The sequence below is a fragment of the Thermobia domestica genome, chromosome 11 (genome assembly GCF_964235325.1).
Source record: "Thermobia domestica chromosome 11, izTheDome1.hap1.1, whole genome shotgun sequence".
NCBI lineage: Eukaryota > Metazoa > Arthropoda > Insecta > Zygentoma > Lepismatidae > Thermobia > Thermobia domestica.
Window position 1 is genome coordinate 106,294,474 of NC_137464.1, and position 15,610 is coordinate 106,310,083.

At 31.5% G+C, this 15,610-nt stretch overlaps 1 long non-coding RNA gene across 1 annotated transcript in view; it reads right to left on the minus strand.

The window, feature by feature from the left end:
* The window catches only part of LOC145664346 (uncharacterized), a 212,412-nt gene that overhangs the window by 106,116 nt on the left and 90,686 nt on the right, over positions 1-15,610 (minus strand). The window contains exon 2 of the long non-coding RNA XR_014127418.1: positions 6,586-6,655. This is a non-coding gene — a long non-coding RNA (uncharacterized LOC145664346). The remainder of the gene's footprint in view (positions 1-6,585; positions 6,656-15,610) is intronic.

The following is a 15,610-nucleotide window of genomic DNA, read 5'->3' on the forward strand; positions in this document are numbered from 1 at the left end:
TTGTAGCATGTCTATATAAATATGTTGTTGTAGGAATATAATTGAATAATGAATTCGTCTGGTATTTCTTATAATGTTAGTATCTGTATAATCGATAAAGACATGTATGTGGAAAATTTCATGTCAAAAGAGCAGTAAATAAGAACAATAAAACGAAAATAAAAATTTCTTGTCCATTTAGTTTTGCTCATATTTTGTTTTACTCATTGTAATTTTCGCATTTATAATACTTTTCCTATGAAATTTAACTCATATATACATTTCCCGGTTATACATATAATATCAGTATTAAAAGTATCCTGCAAAATCATTATCAAATTATATTCTTACAAGATGACAGTTATAGATATGCGATAATCATTTTGGACATGAGTGTACCTTTGAAATCAAAATTTCAGCTTTACGTCTCCCACATTATATCCTTTATTCTAAAGGAAAAGGATGATTGAATGAAGAATGTCAATGAAGGAATTCGGTGGAATGAAAAGTGAGAGGAAACGGAAGAATCCCAATAGAACCCACGGACACGATTATACTTACTTGGCGTGGAATCTACACAAGGATCCCTAGCACCAAAAGTGAGCGCTGTGCCCTCTTAGATGAACTTTTCTTCTTTCTATTACATTTATCTGATTTGAAACTTTCATAGAACTCCAGTACTTCTTCAGTATCAGAGTGCTACCCAGTTTCCTTACTTAACCACTGACACCGAGTGATTGGTACATACTTGAATCGGTGCATTTCTAAAGACTCTCTTCTTCTGCTTTTTTAAAATGTAAGAATGTATATTATCTCTTTCATTCTGAGTATAACCAGGAATAGGAAATATATGTGTAATAGATGAACATCAAGTGGTTCAAAAGCATAGAGAAAAATAAACTATATATATATATATATATATATATATATCAATTCGTATTTTGACCAGAAGAACACTCTAGAAAGGAACTTACGACAGTTCTTCGTTGTACATTGATGAAAGTTTAGTAAATATAAAACTATAGTTTCATATTTTGTCGCACTTCTATTGGGAGTAAAACATGCGACCCTCTTCCACTGATGTAGCATCACAAATGGCGCATACGTAAAAAATCTCAAAAATTCAATTATTTGGAGTTACGATAGTAGTTTTGTTGGGGTGCGATTTATAGATCTTTACAAAAACAATGGCGAAATGGGAGTATTATACTGCCAAAAAAGTAACCCAAATGGAATTAAAATTTTGCAAAAATTGTTCCCCTTGACGCATTAAAAAACAAATCATTTTGAAAGAAATGTTTCTTTCTTTATGTGGCGGGGGAGAGATGCGTCATATCTATTATATAAAAGAGAACGCACAAATCCTTTGTTAGCTCATCACGCTAATACGGCTGAACCAATTTCTTTCATTTTTGGGGGGTTATTAGGATTTGGACCCTAGATGGTTTTTATCATATCACTTTAATTTTTAATTACCAGTGTCTTGAGATAATTGACCATTCAAGTGTCCATAACGTACAAATCCTTTGTTAGTTCATCATAGGTATAAAAATAAACGTATTTATATGCAACCCGCATGACCGTGTCACTCGGCGGGTTAACATAAATGACAGGCGATATAATGTTAACATTTACTGCAATCTACTATGGTTTTTATCATATCACTTGAAAGCGAAAAAGTAAAAATTATCTAAGTAACAAAGTTTATTGCGTTCCGGGGTGACCGCAGCGAAGCGGGGCGGGTTAACATAAATGACAGGCGATATAATGTTAACATTTACTGCAATCTTCTATGGTTTTTATCATATCACTTGAAAGCGAAAAAGTAAAAATTATCTAAGTAACAACGTTTATTGCGTTCCGGGGTGACCGCAGCGAAGCGCAGTGAACGCTGCTAGTTTCACATAAAATATAGATGTCAAGGAAAATATTTTTTGTATTTTAATTCCATTTAGGAGATTTTTTTTGCTTGTATGTCCTCGCATCGCCACGTCGTATGAGTAAGGATATATTTTTGCTATTAGAGTGACGTTAGTGTGCCCTTTAAAGTTGTAATCAAAATGAAATGAAATTTCTCAGTTCAACATCCTCACGAATATGTTCTTTAGGCTAAAGGAGACGGATGGTTAAGGCAGGTGAATGATAATGGAGAAAATGGTGGAATGAGAATGTGGGAGGAAAGGAGAGTCCCCCGAAAAAGCCATGGCCACGATGTGCCATGTCCCCGACAAACTTATGCGGCCAGGACTCGAACCAGGGACCACGTACACCATAGGTATGCGCTCTACCATTGATTCATCGTGGCACTCTATAAGATTGTACGTAGGTATGTCCGTCCGTCCGTTCGTTACTTAACACACAGTAATTTCTAAACGAAAGTGAATTTATAAGTTCAGTTTTTTTTAATAAATAGCGGGAACTATCATGTCGGTCGAATTTATTAATGGAGTCAGTCTATCCATTAATATCTTAACAATAACCGGTAATTTTTCTGTAAATATCCATATCTCATATCCCATACAAGGAAGTTCACACGTTAACTCTTGAACGAAACCGAGTTTTTGAATTTTCTTTCTGTTTTTTATGCCTGAAAAAACAACCCCAAAATTAAACTAACCGTTTTGGATTTTTTTTTCATAAGAACAAATTTACGCAACATTATAGGGATACGTTGGATTTACGCATTCGTTTACTAGATATGAACAAAATCGCTCAAGTTGTTTGAGAAAATCGAATGAATGAAAAAAAAACTACTCTTAGAATAGACTATTTCTTCTGGATTCTTTCCAGGGAAATTACGTATATTACAGTATGGATTTTCTAATGAAATATTAATTTATGAAATATGAACAAACTCATAGTCGAGAAAATTTTCTACTTTGAATAAGCTACTCTTATTTTTGAGGTAAGGAGAATATTTGATCCCCCTCTCTCGAAAATCTTATGAAAGCCTTAATTTTGAAATTTGGTGCAGATACATTGAGCACTATAATGAGTGTACTCAGGGGCGGATCCAAGACGGACTTCTGGGGGAGGGGGGTTGTAATATTGCTACTTAGAGCTATTTTAAGAGCTCCAAACTCTTGGATGTGTTCTATTCATATATAAAATAAGGAAGTTTCGTCTTTATGGGGGGGGGGGAGCAATTGCCCCGATCACCTCCCTGGATCCGCCCCTGGTAATACATCAAGCCTAACGGACGGACAGACATTCAAAACTCATTGTTCACTTTCAGTGACTATACGTGAGAAGGAAGTATTGTGATCGTGAAAAAACTCGAATTGGAGGTTTAAAATTATTTACACGTTTCATTTCCTCCTATATTCGAGATGCATAACAAATTTGCTCTGGGAGGAGATGCAAACATTGTCAGATCTGGTATCGAGCCGCTAATTTCTATATATATATATATATATATATATATATATATATATATATATATAAAGAAAACTCCTGATTGACTGACTGACTTACGTCAAACCGCTTAAGTTATAAACTTGAAATTGTGATGTAAAGTCCGACTGAGAAATGTTTTATGGAAATTCGACGGTGAAGGGAGAAGTAAAGTATGGAAATTGTTATCATAAAATTGACATGTCTCGCAGTCTCTAAATATTTGGTATATGGACTTCTCAGTTGAAATAATTAGATATATGTTTCAGAGCTTGTTCATATTTGATCCAGAACGGAAGAAAATGGGGTGAGAAGGAAAGAGGAGTGAGAATTTGAATTATTATGCTGTAATAAGATCCATAACTCGAAATCTCTTAGGATTAGGGACATGAAATTCGGTTTTTGGAGTCACATTTTTTTAATGTTTGCCTTAGAAGGGTAGAAACTGCGGAAAGAAAAACAGTGGGGTTACATTTTTTATAATTGGATGACCATATCTGAAAATTCTTAAGGTTGGAGATCTGAAATTTGATATATTGACTTCTCATTTAAAATAATTAGACACGTATTTCATTGTTTTTTGGTATTTAACCTAGAGAGAAGAAAATGGGGTAAGAAGGAGAAAGAAGTAGGAATTACAATTAATATAATGATATCCATATCTCGAAATATTTTAACGTTAGAGACATCAAATCAGTATTCGGACATCTCATTTAAAATAATAAGGTATGTGTTTCATCCTTTTTTTTTTTTTTTTTTTTTGGCTTAGAAGGGGAAAATGGCAGGGTTAAAATTGTTATAATTGCATGACCATATCTCGAAATTCGTTTAGGTTAGAGATATGAAATTCTGTACTTAGATCTTTGATTTAAAATAATTAAAAACAAATTTAAGTATTTTAAAAAATATTTACCAAAGAAGGAAGGAGAAAAGAAATGGGTAGAAAAAGAGTGGAGGTTGCAATTGTTAATATAATATGATTATATCTCGAAATCTGTTAAGGTTAGATACATGAAATTTTGTATTTAGGTGTTTTTTTAAATAATTAAAGAAGTATTTCAATATATTTTGATATTTCCCTTACAAAGAAAGAAAAAGGCAAAAAGTTGCGGGGATCGGGGTTCCAATTGTTAAAATACAATTCCTTGAAAGTAGAGATACTTTAATTTAAAAAAAAAAGTGTTCGATCGTTTTTCAATCTTTCACTTAGAAGGGAAAAAAGAAGGGTACGCGTTACAATTGTTATAATAAGATGACCACATTTCGAAATCACTTAAAATCAGTGACATGTTAGGGTTATGAGAAACATAAGGCCGTAAACCGAGCAAATTTGGGTGTCTATATCAGCAGCTAGCCGAAGGTTAGTACCTAATATGTCATTTTTGAATAGTAGTAACTTCTTTTAAGAATAAGTATAGTTCTTATTAATTTTTGGAACAATTGCAGTTAAATATTTTAATCTGAAGGAAATTGATAACGTAGGAAATAATCTAGATAGTAGGCCTATATATTCTGCCAATTGTAAATTTCGTCATTATTTTTATAGTATTTTATAGTCCTACGTTTTGATATATGTTTTGATGAAATGAAAGTTTTATATATATTTGCATTCAGACCATGTAAGCTAGACGTGAAAACGTAACATGTACTAGCAATAGAATATACGTAAAATCCACGGTTACTTTGAGTTTCGATGTAGTAAAACAATAGTGTTCTTATCAGCATCTCCAGAATTCTAAATTAAGATCCTTCTTTAACTTTACATCCACTTTTTTTTTTTAAAAAAAAAAAAGAAAGCTAATAAGTTACAGACTACGAAGGAAATTAATAACGTAGGAAATAATGTAGATAGTAGTCATATATGCAAAAACGCTAATACACTAACAAGTAATAGTTTTCAAGATCTTTCGTATAAGGCAGTGGTTCTCAAATGGTGTGTCTCGCAGTCCCACAGGATATGTCACGAAATGTTAGAATTAAAAGCTATGATGCAGTAAATAATTAATTAGAATCAATTTTGAGACATACTGTATTAGTCAACCCCTCCAATCAAGGCAGCAACAATTCTCAATACTAAGATAGAGTCACTACCTCATAGAAACCTATAGTCGTAAGCTACTGTAATTTATATTACTGTTAATAAAAAATCAAGTAAGCGTGTCGAAATCCCGTGACCTTTCAATATAGTGTGTCGTCAGTCCAAAAAGGTTGAGAACGATTGCTATAAGGTATAAACTTCATTAACCAACACTTATGAAGCAGTAAACAATCATTAGGATATATAATTTCATTTTGTGGATACTACCTTGCTCATTTTCAATATATTTTATATTCTTCATTGAGTTTACTCAATAAAAGGCACAGACCATCACACTAAACTTTCTCACTCCAATTTCTTAAACTAAATCATGTTGTGCTGTAGTTATTAATCAAACATGTTCTTGATAAATACAAATAATCTTAAGGCGTTGTTGAAAAACTTCACTGCAAGAAAACTTATCTCCAAAAATAAACCACCTATGGTAGATTTTTCCATAAGAAATAACTTATGCCATACGTTAGGGTTGTTAATGAAATATTTTTATAAAATAATAAAACCGCACGAGTGTTATTTCACAAAATTGTCAATAAATATCCCTAAAATAAGCTACCTCATGTGGATGTTCAAATAGAAGCAATTGATGTAGCATTATGAGAATAATAATGACATATTTATTTATGAAACACTATCAAAGTCGCCCATCTCATTTTTGTAAAACTCATCCCACAGAGTTAACTACTCTTGTGATTTTTTTTTCGTACGGAATAATTTACACAATACTATAGAGTTATTAATGAAATATTTATTTATGAATTATGAACAAAATCATATGAGTCATTTTAGAGCAAATGTCCGAAAAACAGAAAAAAACACCTCCAGAACAAACACTTGTCGTGCATCTTTTTAGGACACACGAGTTATACTATATATTCATGTTATCAATGAACTATTTATGTGTGAAATACGAACAAAATTACCTGAGTAGTTTTTGAGGCAATCGTCCGAAAAAAAACTCACTCCTAAGAATAAACTCACACCTTCGTAGATATTTTTTTTTAGCACAAATGAGTCATGCTGTAATATTATCAGGTTATTACTTAAATATTTATTTATGAAATATGAAATAAATATCTAATTAGTTCTTTTAGAAAATCATTCGAAAGAAAACTCACCTTCAAGAATAAACTACCCCTTCTCGATTTTCCCCAGATGAATGACTTATATCACTTTATGGGGTTGTTTCTGGAAAATTGATTTATGAAATATAAACAAAATCGTTAGAGCTGATTTTGAGAAAATAGCATTGTTTTAAATTTATCCTTAACTAAACTACCCTTATTTTAAGATTTAAAAAGAAAATTCAAAAAATCAGAAAGATCACATAAATAAGATCACATGAGAAAGATCACATGGAAGATCACATAGATAACCTTAAGTTTAAAATTTAGTTGAGATATGCTGAACGGCATGGCCTGTAGGTGAGTGTACATCAGAACGAACAAACAGACAGATGTCGAAAAATTATTTTTTCGGGGCTTGTAGGGGCATGAAACGTGTAAATCCGATGAAATCTCGAATTGGATTTTTTTCACGATCATCAAGCATTTTTTAAATTTTTTTCTCTCCTTTTGTCGCTCAAATGCAAAAAACAAAATGTTGTGAATTTAGTAGAGAGTGGTTACAAGTAGTATATGCGTAAAAGTTCGAAGTATGTGAGTGTCATCGTTAGGAGAACAAAAACCACAATAAACACACTTCGTTCCAGCAGAATACAAAAACACACTGTTTTAGCACAATGAAAATTTATTTTTCTTGATTTTTTCGGAAACTACACATGCGAAAGTAACCTCAAGAATGCATTTTACAGCTTGGTATGATTTACTGATTAATATATGTGTAGAGTTCTTTATCTAACCTTACCTTGCCATTAGATTATATTATAATTTTAGTGTCTATCATAATTTTACGTTATATCACATTAATTATCCCGTGTTTGTTGTCTTGTTTAAGATCATATTCAAGAGCTCGGTAGTATTGTACTTCAGTATCAGTTCTATCTTAATAACAGATGAGATACATCATTATTTTAGGATTACAAAAAATTCTGGATTTTCTCTAATACTACGCAAGAGGTTTAACATTCACCCACATCATTTTGTTCAAGTTGATGAGATCTATGATATTGGTATATCTCCCTTTCCTGTTAAATGTTTATAAATAATATTGTAAAATTAATTTATTTATATGCACTTCTAGTAATAATAATATGTATTTTGATATAACTGTAGTTAAATTCATCTCTTCAATTCATAAAATTATGCAGTAAACAATAAGAAAAGAAGCAATATTTTTGGTTTTCAACTCGATTAGAATTTGTTCCATACTTATTGTGTACATCAAGATATATGATAAACATTCAATTCATATAATAAATATTCTTAAAATTCTGGAGTAAACAACACGAAAAGAAATATTATTTTTGGTTTTCAACTCGATTAGAATTTGTCCTATACTTATAGTATATACCAAGATATATACAATAAATATTCATTTTATATAATAAACATTCATAAAATTCTGGAGTAAACAATAAAAAAATGAATAATATTTTTTTCTTTTCAACTCGATTAGAATTTGTCCCATACTTATTGTGTACATCAAGACAAAATTGATCCAGCAAATAAAGTGAAACTTTTTATAAAATGGTATAATTGCAAGCAATTAAGAGAAGGGATTATGATTAGTATGGAAGACAAAGCATATGCTGAATAAGGACAAACAGATATATAAATTGAAAACCGCTTATAACCAAATGTACAGCGGCGAATGTAAACACATTCCGTGCATCCTCTTTTCCTGGAGGCTGTTTTCCAACCCGATTCACCAAATTACAAAATGGACCGATTGAAATGCATGTGTTGTTTGAACTATCATCAGTTGAACAAACATTTTCACAAGATATTTTTCCTCGATTTGCAGATTTACTGATAAGTTCTTCAAGCACTGCAATTGGATAAAACTAGTACAAAGAGGATTGAGAACACACACTAGCTTTTGTACCTAAACTATTTTCTATTGCGAAATGAAATTATATATTTAGCCTCAAAGTTAAATATAAATTAAAAACAGATATGGAAAATCGTAAATGTTTCGTAAACGTTTAGTGCTGGTTTTATACTTTAAATTCTGTGGTTTTCTCAATTATTCAATACACCATTTTTTCCCTTGTAATGACAGGTTTTATAGTGTATGTTATTTACAGTTTATTGCGTAATTGTAAAACATCTGTAATTAACACTTTATATTTATCTGTAGACATATTGTATAGCATATTATCATTATAATTCTTAAAATTTAACTTATTATACTTGTATGTGTTAGTCCTGAGAACTAATCATGCAAAATAAAAATTGCTAACTCAACCGTGTTCAATCAGACTTGGCTTAGGTAGTCAATTTTCCTCAAAGTGTAATACATTTATATTTTTATGAGAAAAATATGAATATACTCTGTAATTATATGATTATATGAGGGTGATTTTATTTAACCTCTCTTACATCATTAAGAGAACCTTGTTAAATAGCGAAACAAGGATAAGTCAAATTTGTTTATTGGAGGTCGTACTCCCCCCCCCCTTTTTACCAAAACACTGACTCTGCCGTTCAATCATTATGGGGCAACAAGTGTAAAAACATATCAAATGCAATCGAAGTGCTCGCCAAGTGTGAACTACGTTGTGCAATCCGATTTCTCCAGACGATTGTTGAGTTCTCTGAATTTCCAAGATCGGACAGCTCAAAAACCATATTCTACACCTATCACGAGCCACATTATTCATGTGTCCATAATAGCTACTACCCCTCATATATGCTGATCAGCCTTTTCTAAAACACTTTGTAGCACTTGTGCACACAGTAATCGGTTACTTAAAGTTTGCGTCACAATCTTTAATCATTTGATAAGTTATTGTGGTTGTATTATGCCTTATTGCTTCGAGAAATTGAATTACATTTTGTAGTGCAACCTTGGCGATTGCAGTTCATACGGTTTCACTCTCGCTTCTTTGCAAGAATTAAACACGAAAGTCTGTCTTTTGGTATGGTGGATTCACGATCTCCAGTGAACAGATCTTGGTAATCCGTGTTTCGCCACTTCATGTGGTCCTCGTTTAATGGCAAAAAAATCCTCGTACATTGTAAAGGTATATCTTAGAAAATTTACAGAAATCGTCCAATCTTGACAACCTATGTTGGAGTAGACGTTGACTTGCTTAATATACATGTGAAACATTTACATTTGCAGGCTTTCCGTTTCCGAATTATTGCCTACGGAATTTAGGGTTTGAACATAGTCAAATTTTCTTCCAAAAATTATTAATTGCTATTTAGAACATGGATTAGCTGAAAATTCATGGGGAATTACCTAAATTTTTAGGTTATAAAAATTTACCTGTAAAATATTAAATAAATGGAGCGTGTACGTACTTATAGTACAAAAAAATACTATAGTCAATCAAGGACAACTTTTTTCGCAATCCGGAAACGCACTACTAATCTTGCATATTTCATTATTTAAATTGAAGAAAATTAAACTTGTCCTAATCAATGTTAATATGAGCATGAATGGATTTATTCGAACTCATCTAGAATTTACTTTTCATGTGTGAGTATCTATGGTTGGGTTACCTTATTCTAACATTTACTTCTTAACTTGTAGAAAGATTAAACACTTAATATATATGAAAACAGTAAAATAACATTTACAAGTATCTTCGCATTGTCTTAGCATATTTACATGTACTTTCGTGCAACATATTTAGATATGAGTTTAAAAAGTAAAATTTGAAAATGTAAAATAATCTGGTTATGACTTTTAATTCAAATTTCTTACATATTAATTTATATTTAAAAGCTCAAAAATAGCAAAATACCGTTGATACTTATTGTTTCGTCGCGTACTGTCACCTTAAAACAAAGACTCTGGGATTACGTAGAAATAACTCTGACCTGAAATTTCTTCATAAGATAGTTAATAGGAACTTAAGATCGGAAACACTACTTCAGGAACTATCCTTACGTGTCCCTTCCCGCATAACCCGCATACCCACTTATTCCATCTTCCCCGCCCTAGGTTGGCAATTATACAGAGATCTCTTTTTCACACAATACCAAACTATTATAATTAAACGAGTTTTGGCAAAATAATATTACTTTTACATTGTTTTCTCTTTTTCCAGTTTGGTAACATTTCCTGTGCAAAATGACAAAGTTATGCTGTATCTGGGAATTTGTTCAATAAATAAATAAATATTTTTTTTCAATGTTTTAAATTCAAATAGTAACTTCTTAAGCAGAGATTAATACTACAACTTTTGCTAAGTACAAAATCAACCGTTTTCAAAAATATAACGTATTCACCCACTCCCGTATACGATAGTTTTTTCGTAAATCTAAGATTATAATACGTTGGACTATTAAAATAATTGGTTTGTATGCACGTCCCATTACATCCCTGTTCAAAAGACTAGTTAAAAAAATATTTGATTTAGCAAGCATATAACATAATGCAAGTAATTTCTCCTGAAAGACTGTTTATTCTTGGAAGTGAGATTTTTTGAAAGATAAAAAAATACCTTTGGCAATTTTCTTCAATTTCATGAATGTACATTTTATGAATACAAGTATAATGTAAAGTAAGGGATTCCTCATGAGTAAGTCCAAAAGGGATAGGTTTTTCCCCTCAGTCGATTTTCTGTAAAAGAGTCAGACTACTTAGTTTCTATTTCAAAACTAAATGTTTTATTAGCAATTGTACAATACGACAGAATATATATCTCATTAAAATCTCCACAACGGGTAGTTTTATTTTTGAGAGTTAGTTTACTTCAAAGTTTTCAGAAAAGGTCAGTTATAATTTTATTCATATCTCATAAATGAATATTTCAGTAATAAGTACAGAATCTTTATTTAATTTAAGAAATAAGAAAGAGAAAATGTGATGCGGTGGTTAAATATTTCAGTAATAAGTACAGAATAACTTTATTTAATTTAAGAAATAAGAAAGAGAAAATGTGATGCGGTGGTTAAATATTTCAGTAATAAGTACAGAATAACTTTATTTAATTTAAGAAATAAGAAAGAGAAAATGTGATGCGGTGGTTAAATATTTCAGTAATAAATACAGAATAACTTCATTTAATTTAAGAAATAAGAAAGAGAAAATGTGATGCGGTGGTTAAATATTTCAGTAATAAGTACAGAATAACTTTATTTAATTTAAGAAATAAGAAAGAGAAAATGTGATGCGGTGGTTAAATATTTCAGTAATAAGTACAGAATAACTTTATTTAATTTAAGAAATAAGAAAGAGAAAATGTGATGCGGTGGTTAAATATTTCAGTAATAAGTACAGAATAACTTTATTTAATTTCAGAAATAAGAAAGAGAAAATGTGATGCGGTGGTTAAATATTTCAGTAATAAGTACAGAATAACTTTATTTAATTTAAGAAATAAGAAAGAGAAAATGTGATGCGGTGGTCCGTACTTTTATTAAATTCTATGTCTAAGGATCGTCAGACATGTAAATTCGTTTAAATCTTGGATTCTATTCTGTTTAAGATCCGAAACATTATTTATGCCAATAAAAGAAGAGAACACCTGAAATTCTAAGTGGAATGCAATTTAGTCTTTTTATGGAATATTACAAATAAATAAGTGTAGGCTCGCGTACGTGAATAGATCAGACATTAGATTTGTCTCTGCATTCTTGAATCTTTAAATACATTATACAAAGCTTCATATTTTTGAATAATGGAAATGAGCAATTTGGAATTCTTTAGTAGAAGCATCTTTCTGAGTATATCCCACAAAATGTTGTAAAAGACTATATATAAAATTTTCAAATTACTGTTCATTAATATTATAATCAGAACCACAGGTTATAGTGCAAAACAGCAAAGCCGAAATAATACACTGGTTATAATTGAGAAGATATATAACTTTTTAATAAGTATTTTTCTTAACTTCGTTATGTTTTCAATATAGTACGATAATCAAAAAGTACAAGAATCACCAAAGAAAATGTTTGAGGAATCCACAGAATACATTTAAAAGAAGATGAAAGCTTTCACTTAAACAAACCTTATGAGGTACAGTACATCTATTTTCAATAATTAGGTATCTTCAGTGATGCTGCAATATATACACATAAAAATCAGTGGTTTAGGTTGTACTGGAACGTTGTTTAAAAAAAAAAAAAATATTCGTCTTAGCTTATCTATGGTTCAGTGACAAGTTTGCTCGATAGCCATGTGCTTTGTAACCGTTCCGGTAAATATTTTTTCCAGCTATATCACTGTATAAAATGAAAAGTTCGGACAAACTGACTGACTATTCAATGCCTAGGCCAAACTACCTAAGGTAGAAACTTGAAATTTCGACGGCACATAGATAGTTTCCGTGATATAAGGTTAGATTTAAGGAGTAATAGGACTTATAACTACATAATAAGACGCCCAAATCTCGGAATTCCTCAGAACGCAATATTAGATATAAAGGTATGAACTTGTATCCATAAAAGAGGAATGAATGCCAATGTATTCTTAAGATTTAGTATTCGGACTTTTCATTTAAAATAATTAAGAATTCGTTATGGCATCTTTTGATAAAGGGAAGAAAAGAAGTGGTAAGAAAATGAGTGGGGTTGCTGTTATTATATTCATATCTCTAAATCCGTTGATTTAGAGACATGAATTTTCAAATTTAGACTTTTCATGTAATATAGTTAAAAATATATTTGAGCGTTTTTCTTCTTTCTTCTAATATTTCACCTAGAATGTAAAAGAGAAGAGTGGTTCATTTGTCTAATGAAAATCCAATTTCAAACTCAAAATTCCAAATTTCAGTCCCTGAACTTAAAGTATTCCGAGATATAAACATATTATTGGAAATTCAATTTGAAAGGAGATGAATTAGGGAACGCGATTATTACAAAAAAAAAAAAAAAAAAAAAAAAAAAAAATGTTATATCTTAGAATGCCGCAAGGCTAGAGCACAATTATGGAGCGTAAAATTTGGTGTTTAGGCTTCTCATTTAAAATAAATTAAACACCTACTACAAACGTATTTTATAAATTCGATCTACAAGCAGGGCAGTAACTTGTGGAAGGAGGGACAGAGAGCAACTGTCCTTTCATTTAAGCTCCCATTTCCAACAGACCTGAAAATAATTTAAAATTCCGCTGCTGACCCATAGTCTGAGCGAAATATATCCCTAAGATGAAACATAAATGTTACCCCTAGAAGTAACATAAATATTTATTAAGGTTTTAAATTCTAGGATTCAAATTTCATATTTTTCTAGGGGGCCCAACTTTATATTTTTCCAGGGGGAGACAAATATTAATGATTGCCCCTCCAGGAAAAGTCGCAAGTTACAGCGCTGCCTACAAGGAAAGAAACAGGGATGAGAGTGGTTCCCTAAAATTCCTATAGACCCTATCTCGGAATTCCTTCGGTTTAGAGAAATTTGGTATTTATAATTTAAAGTAATTAATCAAGTGCTTTTCCTTTTCTTGATATTTGGCAAAAAAAGACAGGGAGAGAGAGAGAGGGAGAGATAGGGATGAAGAGTGAGTCGAGCTAGCGTCGCATCGCCGTTGGAACCGACAGAAATTTGGCGATAATGCTCGAAGTGCATGAATAGCCACACATATCATGAACATTCAGCCATGCGGAGAACGGGAACTTCATTTATATTTCTAAGTTTATGATTCTATAGAGTATGATTAGTAGGTAAATTCAGCTACGCCAGCAAATGTGGATTTTTTTCCGACCCAAATAGTGTTGTTTGAAGTAAAGGTCTTTGCTTAATCTATGCAACGAAACTTAAAATTGAGGTTAGAAATTACTAGGTCTATGTGACAGACAATTGTGGAGCAGTGCCATGACTTATGGAGTGGGAAGGCGCAAGGAACGATGTTACCGTCCTATTTAAGGACCGCCGTTCTAAAGCTGGCTCACTTCAAGATATATTTTTACTCTATGTGATAAGATACATATAAATAAAACATGGAATATGTTCATTACATAAAAAAAGAATAAATGAAATGAAAACGTGATTTGGGCTCATTTCAATAAAATACCTACTATTAGGGCCCCAGAAATAATATATATTTCTTAACTCTTTGCACCGTAGTGATGCATTTTTTTTAGATTACAATTTTATTGGATGATTCTGCGTTGTGGTGCAAATTTTACATCACTTTGCTAGACATTCTGCTGATTCTTTGAATCACTTGGTCTACGTAGTTTACGTGTTTGTTCCTAGATATCACGCCAAAATATTTTCAGTCATTCGTCATATAACCAAGTACTTGGCTTCTGTCGAGAAATTCATCCATTTACTTTTAACAAAAAGAAATAATACTTACCGTGCAAGATAGGGGTAAAAAAATATGTATTTTTCTCACTACTTGAGCCCCTAGAGATAATAAAAAGATTTTGGGGTTCACATTTCATATCTATCTAGAGGGGCTAAATATTTGTGTTTACCCTTCCAGGAAAAGTCCCAAATCGCGTCGTTATTGTGGGGAAGAGTTCGAGAAATGTATTGAAGAGTGGATTGATAATTATTTAATATGTTAAATACAATTTGTTTTCAGAATATAATGGGTTGCTTACAGTCATTCTATACTTTTCAAGTCGTATTTGAGAAAATTAGCCCATTTGGAATTATTTTAACTTTGATTAGTTAATATTCTCTGCTATACTTATCCTCACTTTGTGTTTATAGGGTAAACATAGATTGGTTAGCTTATCTGAATTTTTTCATTCCTTTAAGAATCAAGACTATGAAAGTAGACCTAAGCTTGTCTAAGCTTGATGAACGAACTACATGAACTTCCAGCGAAATCGAATCTCTTCTGCCGTATTAACTGTGTAACCGGGAAGGAAGTTTGTAAGATAAATGAGAAAGCAAAAACGATGACAATATCAATCAATATAATAACACCATGTTATACAAATAACCTTTTCCTAGCAAACAGAACGCGCACTCATGATTTTTTTTCTTACGTTCGCCATCCAGCGCTTGAGATGTTTAACTAACAAAGTTGCAAATTATGAAAAACGGAGAAAGAATGCACTAAGATTTTGCAACTAATATTACTCAAGAAACATTGGAGGGTGTACACTGT